Consider the following 14528-nt stretch of genomic DNA (forward strand, 5'->3'; position numbering starts at 1 on the left):
GCCTTGTTGTCGAATCTCCAGTGATACCAGCATTTAATGCTGGCTGTGGCTCCACCCCGAACATCAACAACATTGCCCTTTTGGTCTGTCACTGCAGCCCTAATCCACAGTGCTGTGGCAGATGAGCCCCTAGACTTTGCACGCGAGTTCACTAATAGTATGCCGCAATTCCATAATTTCCGATTGCTGTATGGAAGGAGGCTCAGGAGCGCTAACTGTTGGCACCAATCTGCCCAGCATAGCCACCTTTAAGATCTTGTCAGTGATCTTAGTTAATTTGTCAATGTCTACAGCCTCGAATGTAGATGCCAGGATCAGACAAACATCATCAGGCAGGTGCTGTAAAAACAACTGTTTTAGGATGTTGTCCTCTATCCTTCTGTCTCCTAACAGCTGATATATTCACAAAGAAGTTGTGACAGCTTCCTATCCCCCAGTTCATCCGAGATAAGAAGGCAGTGTAAATGATGCTGTTTTGAAGTGCTAGTGCGCCTGATCAACTCAGCTAAAAGCTTGTTATAAAGGTCTTCAACTGGCAGAGAAATTAAGAAGTTGCATACTTCTTGTGCAACCGCCAATGGCAAAGAGGCAATAACATACACAAAACACATCTCCTGTGATGTTATGTTCCAGGTAGAAAATTGCGCTTCCACCTGCCCAAACCATAATGCCAGGTCAGTGGGCCAAAATGGTGGTAGCTTCAAACTGACCTCTGCAATGAGTGGTACAGCTGCAGTGGTAGTCGACTGACTCACCCCCTCTGTCTCTATGCTATCCAAGGATGAAAATAGACATCTCCCTTGTAGAATGAAGTAGAAAAGTAAATGTATATGAAACAGCGGATCATACAGGGCCACTAGTTAGTTGTGAATTTCTTCCTCACTACTGCATGCACAGTGTGGAACTCCAGTCAATAGTTCCATTGCCAGACTGCTGAGTGAAAGTGAATTAAATACCACCCTGTGTCACAAGTTCCATGGAACACTTAATCTCTATTGCCCAATCAGAGCTTTTCAAATCCAACTGCCCAAGTCACCTGACTCCAATTGTCAAGTACAGCCTTCAGATAAAATCTCTGCTAAATTCTGCTGCAGATTCTTCTTCATTGTGTTAACTTGTAACATCTTGTTATTTTATATATAAAATAAAAGACTTGTATTTAAATATTTCCCAAATTAGAATGTCCAGAAACAAACAAGATTGTGACATTTACTGTCAGAGTAAATTCAAGGACATCTGTACAAAGGCAATCCAATAAATAAGTCAGAATGCATACAACAAAGGAATATTGTGTAATGACACATCTGACTTCTTTGAAGAAGTAACCACCCAAGTGGAATGTGGTAAGTTCTCTTATATAAGTTCAGTAGATTCAAATGAACAATAAATTCAAAGCTTTGCACTTAAAGAATAACCCAGAAGGATAAAAAATTGGGTCAAAGATTAGGGAACAGTGTACTTGTTAGGAGAGTTATTTTCATGTGGGAGTGATGTCACTCAGCTCTGGGATATCCTGCTCTTCTGAAAGACAGAACGGCTGTCAGCAGCCCTTGTCCACCACTGGTATTATAATCCAAATGGTTAAAATTGTTGCTGACATTTAAAAAGATGATGAAATGGAATAAGATTGTACTTCCTTGCATTTAAAATGCCCGGGCATATGACAGGTTGTGTGGTAAATACAGTGAAGGAATTAAGAAAGAGAAGACTTCCAACAACCATCTTGTAATAAATCACCAGTGCTAAATGTAGAAGAAAATGCCTCCGGGATCCAGTCCCTAACAACATTGAACTGCCAAGTCAAGCCATACCCCAATCATTTAGGTAAAGCCTAAAATACACAGGAAATCTATTCTTCCAAATCTAAGAGTAGCAATTCAAGCCAGAGCTGATTGCATGGGGATCACAGTGCAGCCTGGAGTCAGCAAATAAATAGGAAGTGTGGTTCCTCCATTAAAAGAAATGCACCATTCATGCGAAAATGCCTTGAGTTTGAAATTGCGTTGTACCAAGTAACCTTTGGCAATGGGTAAATTCATTTTAGAGTGTGAAGTGTTAAAACAATTAGGTATTTTCATGATTCAGAATTTCTTGTCAGCGTTTATTTTAAAGGCAATAGAATAAAGAGCCATTTATAAGCTATCTGCTTGAAGGAGAGCAGATGCAGCATAGCCATCTGACAGCTGCCAAGATTGTTCATCTGCAGACTTGATTTTGTCTACCAGCATTTATAATGCCAGGAACATTATATCTCAGAGAACTCAAAATAAACAGAACCCACAAAAAGAGTTCTGATCCAAAACTGACAAAATCTGACTATTCTATTGACAGCTGCTATTTATTTTCCCCAGAGTGGTGGTGGTTAATTAGAAATATAATAGTTTTGAAAAGTTTTGATAGGATAAATAAAAATAAAACATTTATTTTCACTGTAGGTGACTTGGCAAACAGAAGGTAAAGATTTATTTGTCAAAAAACAACCAAAGATCGGCAAATAAAAATAATGTTGAAAGTTGTCATTGCCAGGAATGCAGTGCCAGAGAGGGTGGTGGAAACATTTTCAAGTTACTTTCAACAGGGAATCAAAATGGAAATAATTGCTTGACTTTAGTAAAAGATTGGGTCATGGGACTAATTGAAGACTTCATAAAGTTGGAGTTCATTCAGAAGGTGCAGGGAAGAAACTATCGTTAAGCCTTTTGGTGTATGCTTTCACACTCAATGGGAAGAGAAAAAAGAGAGTACATCCAGGTATGATGGCTCTTTGTTGCCTTTTCCAGGTAGATGTAGATGGAGGGAATTTTTTGTTATCTTCTGAAGTGCATTCACTACCTTCTGTAGCTTCTTCTGGATTTTGAGCAGAGCAGCTCCTGGTAACACGCTGTGATGTCCCAGAAAGTATGCTTTCAATAATACACCTGTAGAAGTTGTTGAGGGACAAGGGGGACATGCTGAACTTCCTGTCTTCTTAAGAAAGTAGAGACATTGGTGTGCTTTCTTGATTGTTGTGTCAATGTGCTTGTCCCAGGTCAGGTCATTGGATAATTATTCCTAAGAACCTGAACTTTTGGCTTAAATTTCATTAATGTGGACAGGGGTGTGAACTCTGCCCCCTCTACTTAAGTTAATGATGTAATGGAAATATTTGAAATTTCAAGCCTTGTTCTTTTCTGATCCACCAGCAAAACGTATTTGCAAAGAAAGGAGACACTATATACATGTTAACGTCTAAAACAAACTATTGTGATTACACAAAGATTATACAAAACTTCATCAAATACTTCACAAAAGATGGAAAATATCAATGTTATGGGAAACCCTGCTTTTAATTGCCTTCCTATGTTAAAACATAATAAGCTGCAGATGCTGTGAATGTAGTAAACAGACTCAAAAGCTGGAGGAACTCAGTCGGTCTTTTCAGCATATAAAGGAAATAAAGATATATTGCTGATGTTTCGGGCCTGAGCCCTTCTTCAAGGAAAAATCAGAAAAGGCAGGAAGTCTCAGGATTCAAACAATGGGCGAGGAATCCAGACTAACAAAAGATGTTAATTCTATATGATAAGGGACTAGGTGAGATTTTTGTCATGTCTGTGCTAAAGGATTCAATGAAAGGAGAGATGGAGGAAGGTGGGGGGTGGGGTTTTAACAAAAACCAGAGAAGGCAATATAAATGCCATCTGGTTGGAGGGTGCCCAGTCGGAAGATGAGGTGTTGTTCCTCCAATTTATGGGTGGTCTCAGTCTGGCAGTGGATGAGACCATGGACAGACATGTCAGCAAGGAAATGGGATGGAGAATTGAAATGGATGGCCACTGGGGGAATCCATGCTATTGAGGCAGACAAGGCCGAGGTGCTCAACAAAGTGATCTCCCAGTCTGTGTCCAATCTCTCCAGTGTAGAGGAGACCACAGCGGGAGCACCGGATGCAGTAGATAACCCTTGGAGATTCACAAGTGAAATGTTGCTTCACTTGGTAGTACTGTCACTAGGCATTTTCAGGTGGCCAACATCCCTGATTGTAAAGCCGCATATTATGCCAATATGCAGCTGTCAAGAGGCCACTTGAAAGCGCAGGATGTGCCTGTGAGGTGAACTTTGTAACCCTCCTCTGGGAGGATAATCGCCGGAGCACGGAGGTTCCCCTGCACATGAATGCAGCCGCCTGAAAGCGGCTGGTAAGGGGATGACAGTCAGCTGGCGAGTGCCTGACAGCTCCCCTCCCAGCTGTGCCTGCCCCCTGGCACGGGACGTCAGGGCAGGTGCAGCCAGCATGGGCTGTCAGCACAGGGACGTCCTTTGTGGGATGTCCGCACACTGATACCTCTGCCCAGCTCTCCCAACAGCCTGACATGAGTCCTCACACTGTGGGGCAGCCGGCATGGGCTGTCAGTGTGGGGACGTCCCGCCCACAGCCCTATATCACTGAACCCGCTGCCTTGCTCTCTCCCAACAACCCGACATGAGTCCCCACACTGTGGGCAGGACGTCCCCACATTGACAGCCTGCGCCGGCCGCCCCACACTGGGCTGTTGGGAAGGAGCGGGACAGCAGAATCAGTGTGGAGACGACCCTGCGCTGATAGCCTGCGTCGGCTGTCCCAGCTCTGACAGCCAGCCATTCCAAACCTGACAGCCCAAAGGGACAGGAGCCGGAGTGCACTCAGAGGCGCATCTGGTGCAGCTGTCCCTTCAGGTGGCCAGCGCTGGGTTTTTAGTGCTACCACCTGAACGGCAATTCAAAGGGCCGCTTCTGCTTCTGCAGGTCCATTCTTGGCGGAGAATGCACCTGAAGAAGCCTTCTCTCTCATTTACTCACTCTCTAGCCACTTTTACACATCCTCTTCAAGGTGGGAATATTGTGCCAGGCCATTCTGTGTAAAAGGTACAAACATGGAATGGAGGGGGGCGGCGGTCATTGTAGTCCTCCTTTAAGCTGGCAGCAGAGGTAGTCACAGCACCGAATCAACATCTGTTTAAAAAGGGTAAGCCGCCACACTAGACGCCGATGGTGTTGTGTTACTTGCCTCTTGCTTCCAGAATGCTTTGTAAAATGATACAATGGGGCAGCATTATCCCAGTGTTGTTTGGTTTAGTGTAAAAAAACAGCCAACTTAATAATGGGTCTTCTTTACAACTGAATTGAGGGATTGCTTGTAAAAAGGGCTTTTCCCTCTTTCTCTCTCTCTCTCTCCCTCGTTCTATCTCTCTCCCTCGTTCTCTCTCTCTCTCTCCCTCTTTCCCTTTCTCTCTCTCTTCTTCTCATCATCCTCTAAGCACTTGTTGTACCATTTCAAGTCTAAGATGAACTCCCAACCACACAAAGGAATAACCCCTTTTTATAGCCTTTTTCATCAAACAAAATCTGCAGCCAGGATCTTTCCCATCAATTGATGGTGTCAATTTTATTAGATGGCACCTCATCTTACATGTTGAATCTTTATTATAGTTTCTTCAGATGTCTTTTGTGTCCTCAACATTCTGCTTTTATCTGTTCTTCAGATGTCCTCTTTCTTTGAACTATCCACATTAGTTTTATGATGCTGTTATAATAGTAGATTAACTGGATGTTACACAATTAGGAAGGATTGCATATTTAAATTTTTACAGTTTTTAACCTTCAAAAACCTAATATATATTCCAGTCCTATTCATTCCACAATGCAGGTTTATACTGTCTTGTCTCTTGTGACTTTTGAAAATAAATTAATAGTTTCTGCCCTTTTTCAAGAATATAAATAGCATATCTTCTGACTCATAGGTTGAAGTATTTTCTTGTTTCAGAATCAGAGTTAAAGGGAGAATTTTCTTACTAAGTTTTTGGTTTTTGAAATATATTTTTGTCAAATGTTCTTAAAAAAGGCCATTCAGCCCATCAAGTTCCTCTTGGTGCTTGGAGCCATTCTATCAGTCCCATTCCCTCACTTTCATCTTCTTATCAATCCTCTGCTACACACACACACACACACACACACACACACACACACCCAAATTAAGTTTATTATCATTTGATTGCACAAGTACAACCCAAAGAAACAGTGTTCTCTAGCCCTCGGTACTAAACATGCCGAAATACAACCAGACATAACACACATGCAGACAATACATATGCAGGACAAGTATTCATATATACAAGTAAATAAATATTGTTTTGTGAATATGAGAGTCTCAGATGGTTAGTGTGAGCAGTTCCTTTGGTCATTCAGCATTCTCACTGCCCATTGGGAAGAAGCTGTTTCTTAGCCTGGTGGTACTGGCTCTGATACTTCTGTATCTGTTTCTCAATGGAAGTTGTTGATAGATGCTGTGTGTGGGGTGGAAGGGGTCCTAAACAATTTTGTGCGCCCTCTTCAGACAACGATCCCAGAAGATCACGTTGATGGGGAGGGTTGGGGGAGGGGGATGGAGACTCCTGCGATCCTCTCTGCCACTCTTATGGTCCTGTGAATTGACCTTTGATCCATTTCTCTGCAGCAACTGTACCACACCATGATGCAACTGGCCAGGGCGCTCTCGATACAGCTCCTCTATATGGTTGACATAATGGTGGCCAGTAGCCTTGCCCACTTCAGTCTTCTTAGGAAGTACATTCGCTGTTGTTCCTTGTTGGGTGAACAATAGGTCACAAGCTAGTGGACTCCAGGGAAATTGGTGCTATCTCTACTACAGAGTTATTGCTGTGTAATGGATGGTGGGCACTGCGATCCTCCTGAAGTCTACGATCATCTTCATCTAGTCCACATTGAGACTCAGGTTGTTACTCTCACACCGTATCATGAGATTTTTCCTCCTTTTCTCTGTAGCGCTACTCATTGTTGTTGCTGATAAGGCCAACTACTGTTGCATCATCTGCAAATGATGACACTATTAGAGCTGGATCTGGCAATGCAGTCGTGGGTCGGTTGCATGACCAGGAGTCGGCTGAGCACACAGTCCAGAGATGTGGCAGTGCTCAGAGTTACAAAGCTCAATGTTCTGCTACTGACCTGGACAGATTGTGGTCTTTCTGTTAGCAAGTTCAGAATGCTGGTGATAATAGTGTATAATATATAAAAAGTTGTGGGAAGTACACAGAAAATGTATTACTTAACAAAACAATTCATGGAGGATAGATGAGTGGCAGGAACTGAAGTAGTTAATGGCCAAAAGTTTAGAATGTACTTATTTGACAGAAAAGTCTACCTTATCCTTAGAACTATCGCAAAGATAGTAAAAGCCCACTGTAGTTTATTTTTTTTATTATTGTTCCAGTCTAGAGTTGTGGCATTGCTTTTTAATGGGGCCAAAACCCTGTGTTAATTTTGGCAGTTCCAAACATGAAGAAATACAGATCTTGGGTCACCAAAGGGTGCAGGATGTTCTTTTCTGGACCGTTACTCTATATTTGTCAATACTGGCACAACCTCAGTCAGCACTGTCGTGCAATTATTCTTGGAAATAATTGACAAAGTTAACATATTGTAAAAACAAAGGTGATAGTGTACAGCCAAATTTCCTCAGCTGAACTTTTTAAAGATTTTTTAAAAATATTTTTTTATTTTTCACACTGTGAACCATATCAACCAAAATATATACAAATGTTTATCATTAAATATACACAGTGGCATTTTCTCCCTTTTTTTCCCCCCTACCTTCCCTCCCCCTTCCCACCCCCCTCCAAAACCAATAAATATTCAACATATACAATACTATAAAATCATTAAACAACGTCATCACACAATGAACTTTGTTGAAGATTAATGACCAAATGAGTACCACAATATTGAATCAAATAGATCACCACAAATTTAAAAGTGAAAGTCAATTTTTAAACAACAGTTTGATATTTAAGTTATTGTTAAACATTTATTTAACATTAAATATTAAATAATAGCAAAAATTACCACATGTTATTTGACTGTTATGCAAAATAACACTAATCAGCTATTTAATGCTGATTATGGCACATTAAGAGTCCCAATAATTTACAGAATAAACCAGCTGTGATGAAACGAGTTTGGGAAATACAAAAGTTCAACATCAATAAGAATTAATATAGTTAACCTGCCACTCATGCTTTTTGTGTTCTGGGATAAGCCTCACTGGAAGGCATTAAGTACCATTAAAGGGCCACTTTATTAATGAGACTTTGGATGAAGGGCCCATTTATTTACTTTGTCAGATTGTCAAAAAGGAATTTTGGCTGGACAATTTATTGAAATTTAAGGAACGCAGTCAGTCTTTTCAGCATCCATAGGAGACAAAGATATCTTGCTGACTTTTCAGACCTGAGCCCGTCTTCAAGGAATAAGCAGAATGAGCCAGAAGCAGGAATTCTCAGAAAGTCTCAGAATTCAGACAATACTGGGGGAGGAATCCAGACCAACAAAAGGTGTAAATTGAATATGATAAGGGATGTGGTAAGAATTTCTAGCGTTATCTCAGAATAATCTGAAGTACTTTATAGCCAATAAAAAGTTTAACTATTGTTATGACGTAGAAAAGATGGTACCTAATATGTGCAAAACCAGCCTTTACGAATTTAAAAAGTGCATATAAGGGTATGTGCTTTTTTGCACTATTATTTGAGGGTAAATGTTGATTGGAATGGCTGTCCTGATTTACTTTGAGATGATAGAATAGAATATTTTATGTTCACCTGATGGGGCCATTTTCTCTGCTGTAATGTTCTATGGATAAAGCTGAACCTTGTTTCAGTTTCTGCACAGACCAATTGTTGCAGAAAATCAGTACTGCCTTCTCGAGATGGGATGAATATGAAGAATTGGAGCAAAGCATCTCTTGCATCAAAATAGATGGTGCAGCAGTACAATAATCAATCATTGGCAAGCAAATTTCAAGCTTGCCAAAGGTGTCAACTGGTTTCAAGAGTAGGTCCAATGGGGGTGGGTTGGAGAGGATAGGGACAATTGAAGATAAGATCTACAAGCACAGTACCCAGGTGTAGGGAGATGTTGAAGAGAGGTTTGGTGAGCAGAGACCAAACATCAGGGGCTGGGGTTGAATCATAGAACTATAGAACACTGCAGCACAGAAACAGGCCTCTTTGTCCCTTCTAGTCTGTGCTGGACCATTTTGTTTTTGCTTGGTCCATGCCTCTCCCATCTATGTGACTTTCCAAATTTTTCTTAAATGTTAAAATTGAGCCAGTGTTCACAATCTCAGCTGGCAGCTCATTCCACTGTCCCACCACTCTCTGTGTGAAGAAGTTCCCCCTTATTCTCCTATACTTTTCCCTTTCACTCTTAAACCATGTCCTCTGGTTTGCCCTTTGGAAAAAGTCTATCTACATTTTCTCTGTCTATCCCCCTCATAATTATAAACACCTCTAACAAATCTCCCCTCATTCTTCTACACTCCAGGGAATAAAGACCTAGCCTGTTTAACCTTTTCCTGTCAATCAGTTCCTGAAGTTCGGACAACATCCTAGTAAATCTCTGCACTCTTTCTATCTTATTGATATCTTTCCTGTCATTAGGTGACCAAAACTGCACATAATACTCCAAATTTTGCCTCACCAATGTCTTATACAACTTTACCTTAACATCCTAGCTCCTGTACTAAATACTTTGATTTATGACGCCAATATGCCAAAAGCTCTCTTTACAACCTCATCCATCTGTGACACCACTTTCGGGGAATTATGTACCTGAATTCCGAGATTCTTCTGTTCTACCACACTCCTCAATGCCCTACCACTTACCATGTTTGGCCTTTCATGGTTTGTCCTTCCAAAATGCAACATCTCACACTTGTCTGCATTAAATTCCATCTGCCATTTTTTTCAGCCCATATTTCCAGCTGGTTCAGATCCCTCTGCAACCATTTTTTGCTGTCCACAATGCCTCCAAACTTAGTGTCATTTGCCAACTTACTGATCCAATTCATCACATTCTTTCTTTGGCTTGGCTTTGCGGACGAAGATTTATGGAGGGGGTAAAAAGTCCACGTCAGCTGCAGGCTCGTTTGTGGCTGACAAGTCCGATGCGGGACAGGCAGACACGGTTGCAGCGGTTGCAGGGGAAAATTGGTTGGTTGGGGTTGGGTGTTGGGTTTTTCCTCCTTTGCCTTTTGTCATTATCATCCAGATTATTGATATAGATTACAAACAACAATGATCCCAGCACCAATCCCTAGTCATAGGCCTCCAATCTGAGAACCAATCATCTGCCACTACTCTCTGGCTTCTCCCATTCAGCCATTGTCATATCCAGTTCACTACTTCACCATGAATTCCTAGTGTCTGAACTTTCCTGACTAACCTCCCACGTGGGACCTTGTCAAAGGCCTGACTAAGGTCCAAGTAGACAACATCCTACAGCCTTTCCTTCATCAAATTTCTTGGAACATCCTTGGAAAACTCTATAAGATTGGTTAAACACAATCTACCACAGAAAAAGCCATGTTGACTATCCCTAAACAGTTTCTGGCTATCCGATGTCTTAGAAACCCTTCCAATAATTTACCTACTGCTGATGTCAGGCTTATTGGCCTATAATTTCTTGGGTTACTTTTGGAGCCATTTTTAAACAACAGAACAACATGAGCTGCCCTCCAATCTTCTTGCACCACACCCATGGCTAAGGACATTTGAAATATTTCTGCCAGAGCCCCTGTAATTTCTACACTAGCCTCACTCAAGATTTGAGGGAATATGTTGTCAGGCCCTGGGGATTTATCCACTCTTAATTGGTTTAAAACGGCAAGCATTTCCTCCTCTTTAATATATATAGGTTCCATGACATCACTGCTTGTTTTCCTTACTTCCCACGACTCTGTGTCCATTTCCTGAATTAATACAGATGAAAAAAAAAACATTTAAGATCTCCCTCATCTGTTTTGGCTTTCTTCAAAGCCGACCACTCTTATCTTCAAGAGGATCAATTTTGTCCATTACTATACTTTTGCTCTTAATATACCCATAGAAACCCTTAGGATTTTCCTTCACATTGTCTGCCAAAGTAACCTCATCTTCTTTTAACCTTCCTGATTTCTTTCTTGAGGTTTTTCTTGCATTTTTGATACTCCTCAAGAATTTCATTTGCTCCATGTTGCCTATATCTGCTATACAACTCTCTTTTTTCCAAACCAGATCCCCAATATTCCTTCAAAACCAAGGTTCTCTATGCCTGCGAACATTGCCTTAAATCCTGACAGGAGCAAACAAACTCTGTGCTCTCAAAATTTCACCTTTGAAGGTCCTTCACATTCCTTGCACAACCTTGCCTGCAAACAACATCCCAATCCACATATTCTAGATCCTTTCTCATTTCCTCATAATTGGCCTCTTTCCAATTTAGAGTCTCCACCTGAGCCCCAGATCTATCCCTCCAAAATTAACAAAACTAATGGCATTATGATCACTGGACTCAAAATGTTCCCCTACACATACTGTACTTCTGTCACCTGTCCTGTCTCATATCCTAATAGAAGATCCCGTATTGCACTCTCTCCAGTTGGTAAACTTTCCTGAACACATTTCGCAAACTCCAAGCCATCCACCCCTTTTACAGTAGGTGAGTTCCAGTCAATATGTGGAAAATTAAAATCTCTTACTTTTTTTTCCTGCAGCTGTCTGTTATCTCTCTACAGATTTGCTCCTTCAATTCTCATTGACTATTGGGTGGTCTATAATGCGACCCCATGAGTGTGGTCATACCTTTCCTTTTCCTCAGTTCAAACCAATATAGCCTCAGTAGACGAGCTCCCTGGTCTGTCCTGCTTGAGCACAGCTACAATATTTTCCCTGACACATGATGCCACTCCTCCCCCTTTTATCCCCACTGTTCTATCGCATCTAAAGCAACCGGAGCCTGGAACATTGAGCTGCCTGTCCTGCCCCATCTGCACTGAAGTTTCACTAATGGCCACAATGTCATAATTCCAAGCTAACCACTCTGATCTTCAAGAGAAACAATTTTATCCCCAGAATCAACAAGCAAGGTTGAAGGATGGCTGCTAGACACAAAGTTAAGGTTCAGGAGACATCAACGTGATGAAGGAGGCTGGTGGAATGGATGAATGAGGGCTTCTGACTGTTGTATGAGAATCAAGACATTTGGTCAGGTAACTGAACAAGCTAAGTATTGGAGTACAATTTGGTGGAAAATAGGCTAGTGGTCATAGGGTGAGTATCAGGGTTTGGGATTGGATTGCTGAAGTAGGTATTTGTCAAGGAAAGTTAGTTGGAATATGGAATATATCATATAGATTGGGATTGGGGTGGGTGCTTGTGAAGAGTGATCAGTGTTAGGTGAGGATTGGGAGGCTGAGAACATTTGAGGGTTGCTGGAATATTGAAAGGCTGAGGAGATCCATTGATTAGGAGTGGGATTGAGAGAGCAGGGGTAGAAATGGATGCTGCATGAGGGTGGAGATGGCAGTTCAATACTGACAGTCCTGGTAAAACATGGATTAATTTATTCTGGAGTTATCCAAGAGGAATGTTACACAGGGAAAATCCTAAGGGCTTCTACAGGTATATCAAGAGAAAAAGTATAATCAGGGATAAAATTGGTCCCCTTGAAGATCAGAGTGGTCAGCTATGTATGAAGGCAGAAAAGATGGGTAAAATCTTAATTTTTTTTGCATCTGTATTTCCTCAGGAAGGTTGCACATAGAGTCCAGGAAAGTAAGACAAACAAGCAGTGATGTCTTAGAACCTACATCGATTAAAGCAAATAAGGGTGGATAAATCCCCAGGGCCTGACAAGGTGTTCCCTCAGACCTTAAGGGAAGCTAATATAGAAATTGCAAGGGAACTGGCAATATCCTTGGTGTCAGGGGATTCGAAGGTAGCGCATGTTGTTCCATTGTTTAAAAAAAAGGCTCCAAAAATAACCCTGAATATTAATAGACTGGTTAGCCTGATGTCAGTAGTAGGTAAATTATTAGAAGGAATTCTAGGAGATTATATACAAGATTATATAGCCAAGGTCTGATTAGGGATCGTCAATGTGGCTTTGTGTGTGGCAGGTTATGTTTACCGAATCTTATAGGGTTTTTCATATAGGGTTTTTTTGAGGAGGTTACCTGGAAGATTGATGAAGAAAAGGATGTGTATGGACTTTAGTAAGGTCTTTGACAAGGTCCCATCTGGGAGGTTAATCACGAAGGTTCAATTATTAACAGAGAGGTAGTAACCTGGATTCAAGATTGGCTTTACAGCTGAAGCCAGAGAGTGGTGGTGGATGATTGTCTCTTGGATTGAAGGCCTGTGACTAGTGATGTACCTCATGGATCAGTGCTGGGTCCATTGTAGTTTGTTATCTATATCATTAATCTGGATGATAATGTGATAAATTGCATCAGCAGATTTGTAGATAACAGAAAGATTGAAAATGTAGTGGGCAGTGAGGAAGACCTTCAAAGCTTGCAGAGAGATCAAGACCAGTTGGAATTTGGGGATGCAAAATGACAGACAGAATTTAAGTCTTACCTTTTGGAAGGACAAACCAAAGAAGGACATATATTATAAATGGTAGGGCACTGAGGAGTAGGGTAGAACATAGGAATATGGGAATACAGAGACATAATTCCCTGAAAGTAGTGTCACAGACAGATAGGGTAGTAAAGAGAACTTTTGGCACATTGGCCTTCATAAATCAAAGTATTGAGTTGGAAAGTTGTGAAAAGATTATATAAGACTTTGGTGAGGCCAAATTATGAGTATTGTATGCAGTATTGTATCACCTAACTGCAAGAGTGATATCAATAAGATTGAAAAAGTGCAGGGAAGATTTACTAGGTTGTTGCCAAGACTTGGGGAGCTGAGTTATAGGGAAAGGTTAAACTAGTTAGGATTTTATTCTGTAGAGTGTAGAAGAATATTTATTAGAGGTACCCAAAATTATGAATGGTATGGTTAGAGTAAATGCAAGTAGACTTTTTTTCCACTGAGGTTAGATGAGATACAAACCAGAGGACCTGGTTTAAGGGGAAAAGGGGAACAGTTTGAGGGGAGCATTAGGGGAACTTCTTCACACAAAGAGTAGTGGAAGTGTGGAACAAGCTGCCAGCTAAAGTGGTGATTGTGGCCTCAATTTTAACATTTTAGAAACTTTTGGGCAGGTACATGGATGGGAAGGGTATGGAGGGCAATGGACTGGGTGAGGTCAGTGTGGCTCGGCAGAATAATAATTAGGCACAGAAGAGAAGAGCTGAAGCACCTGTTTCTGAGCTGAGCTATGTTTCTATGGGAATAATGCCTGACAGTTAAACATTGGCAAATCACTGTGGAACATGCAAATCACTGTGGAACATGCTTAGCTGAATATACAAAATTACATGAGCAACATGGAAATGGTCAACATTGCATTTCAATGTGGTAAAGTCAATTTTTATTCAAATAAAGTTCAAAATAAACAGTGTTTCGAGACCAGTGACTACAGCAATACAAATGGGGAACTCACCAATAAAGCCCACTGTGTGCTCATACCTCTGGAGATGAGTAAATAATTTATTTTTCATGAAACAAATATAAATCATTAAGCAAAATGATTTTTCTAAATAATAAGAACCAAAAATAATG

At 41.0% G+C, this 14528-nt stretch overlaps 1 protein-coding gene across 1 annotated transcript in view; it reads left to right on the forward strand.

Moving 5' to 3' along the window:
• The window catches only part of trmt11 (tRNA methyltransferase 11 homolog), a 214680-nt gene that overhangs the window by 113941 nt on the left and 86211 nt on the right, over positions 1-14528 (forward strand). Inside the window, exon 15 of the transcript XR_011340616.1 lies at positions 1180-1343. The gene's annotated coding sequence lies outside the window, so the exon portion shown is untranslated. The remainder of the gene's footprint in view (positions 1-1179; positions 1344-14528) is intronic.

Source organism: Narcine bancroftii, chromosome 6 (genome assembly GCF_036971445.1).
Source record: "Narcine bancroftii isolate sNarBan1 chromosome 6, sNarBan1.hap1, whole genome shotgun sequence".
Lineage (NCBI taxonomy): Eukaryota > Metazoa > Chordata > Chondrichthyes > Torpediniformes > Narcinidae > Narcine > Narcine bancroftii.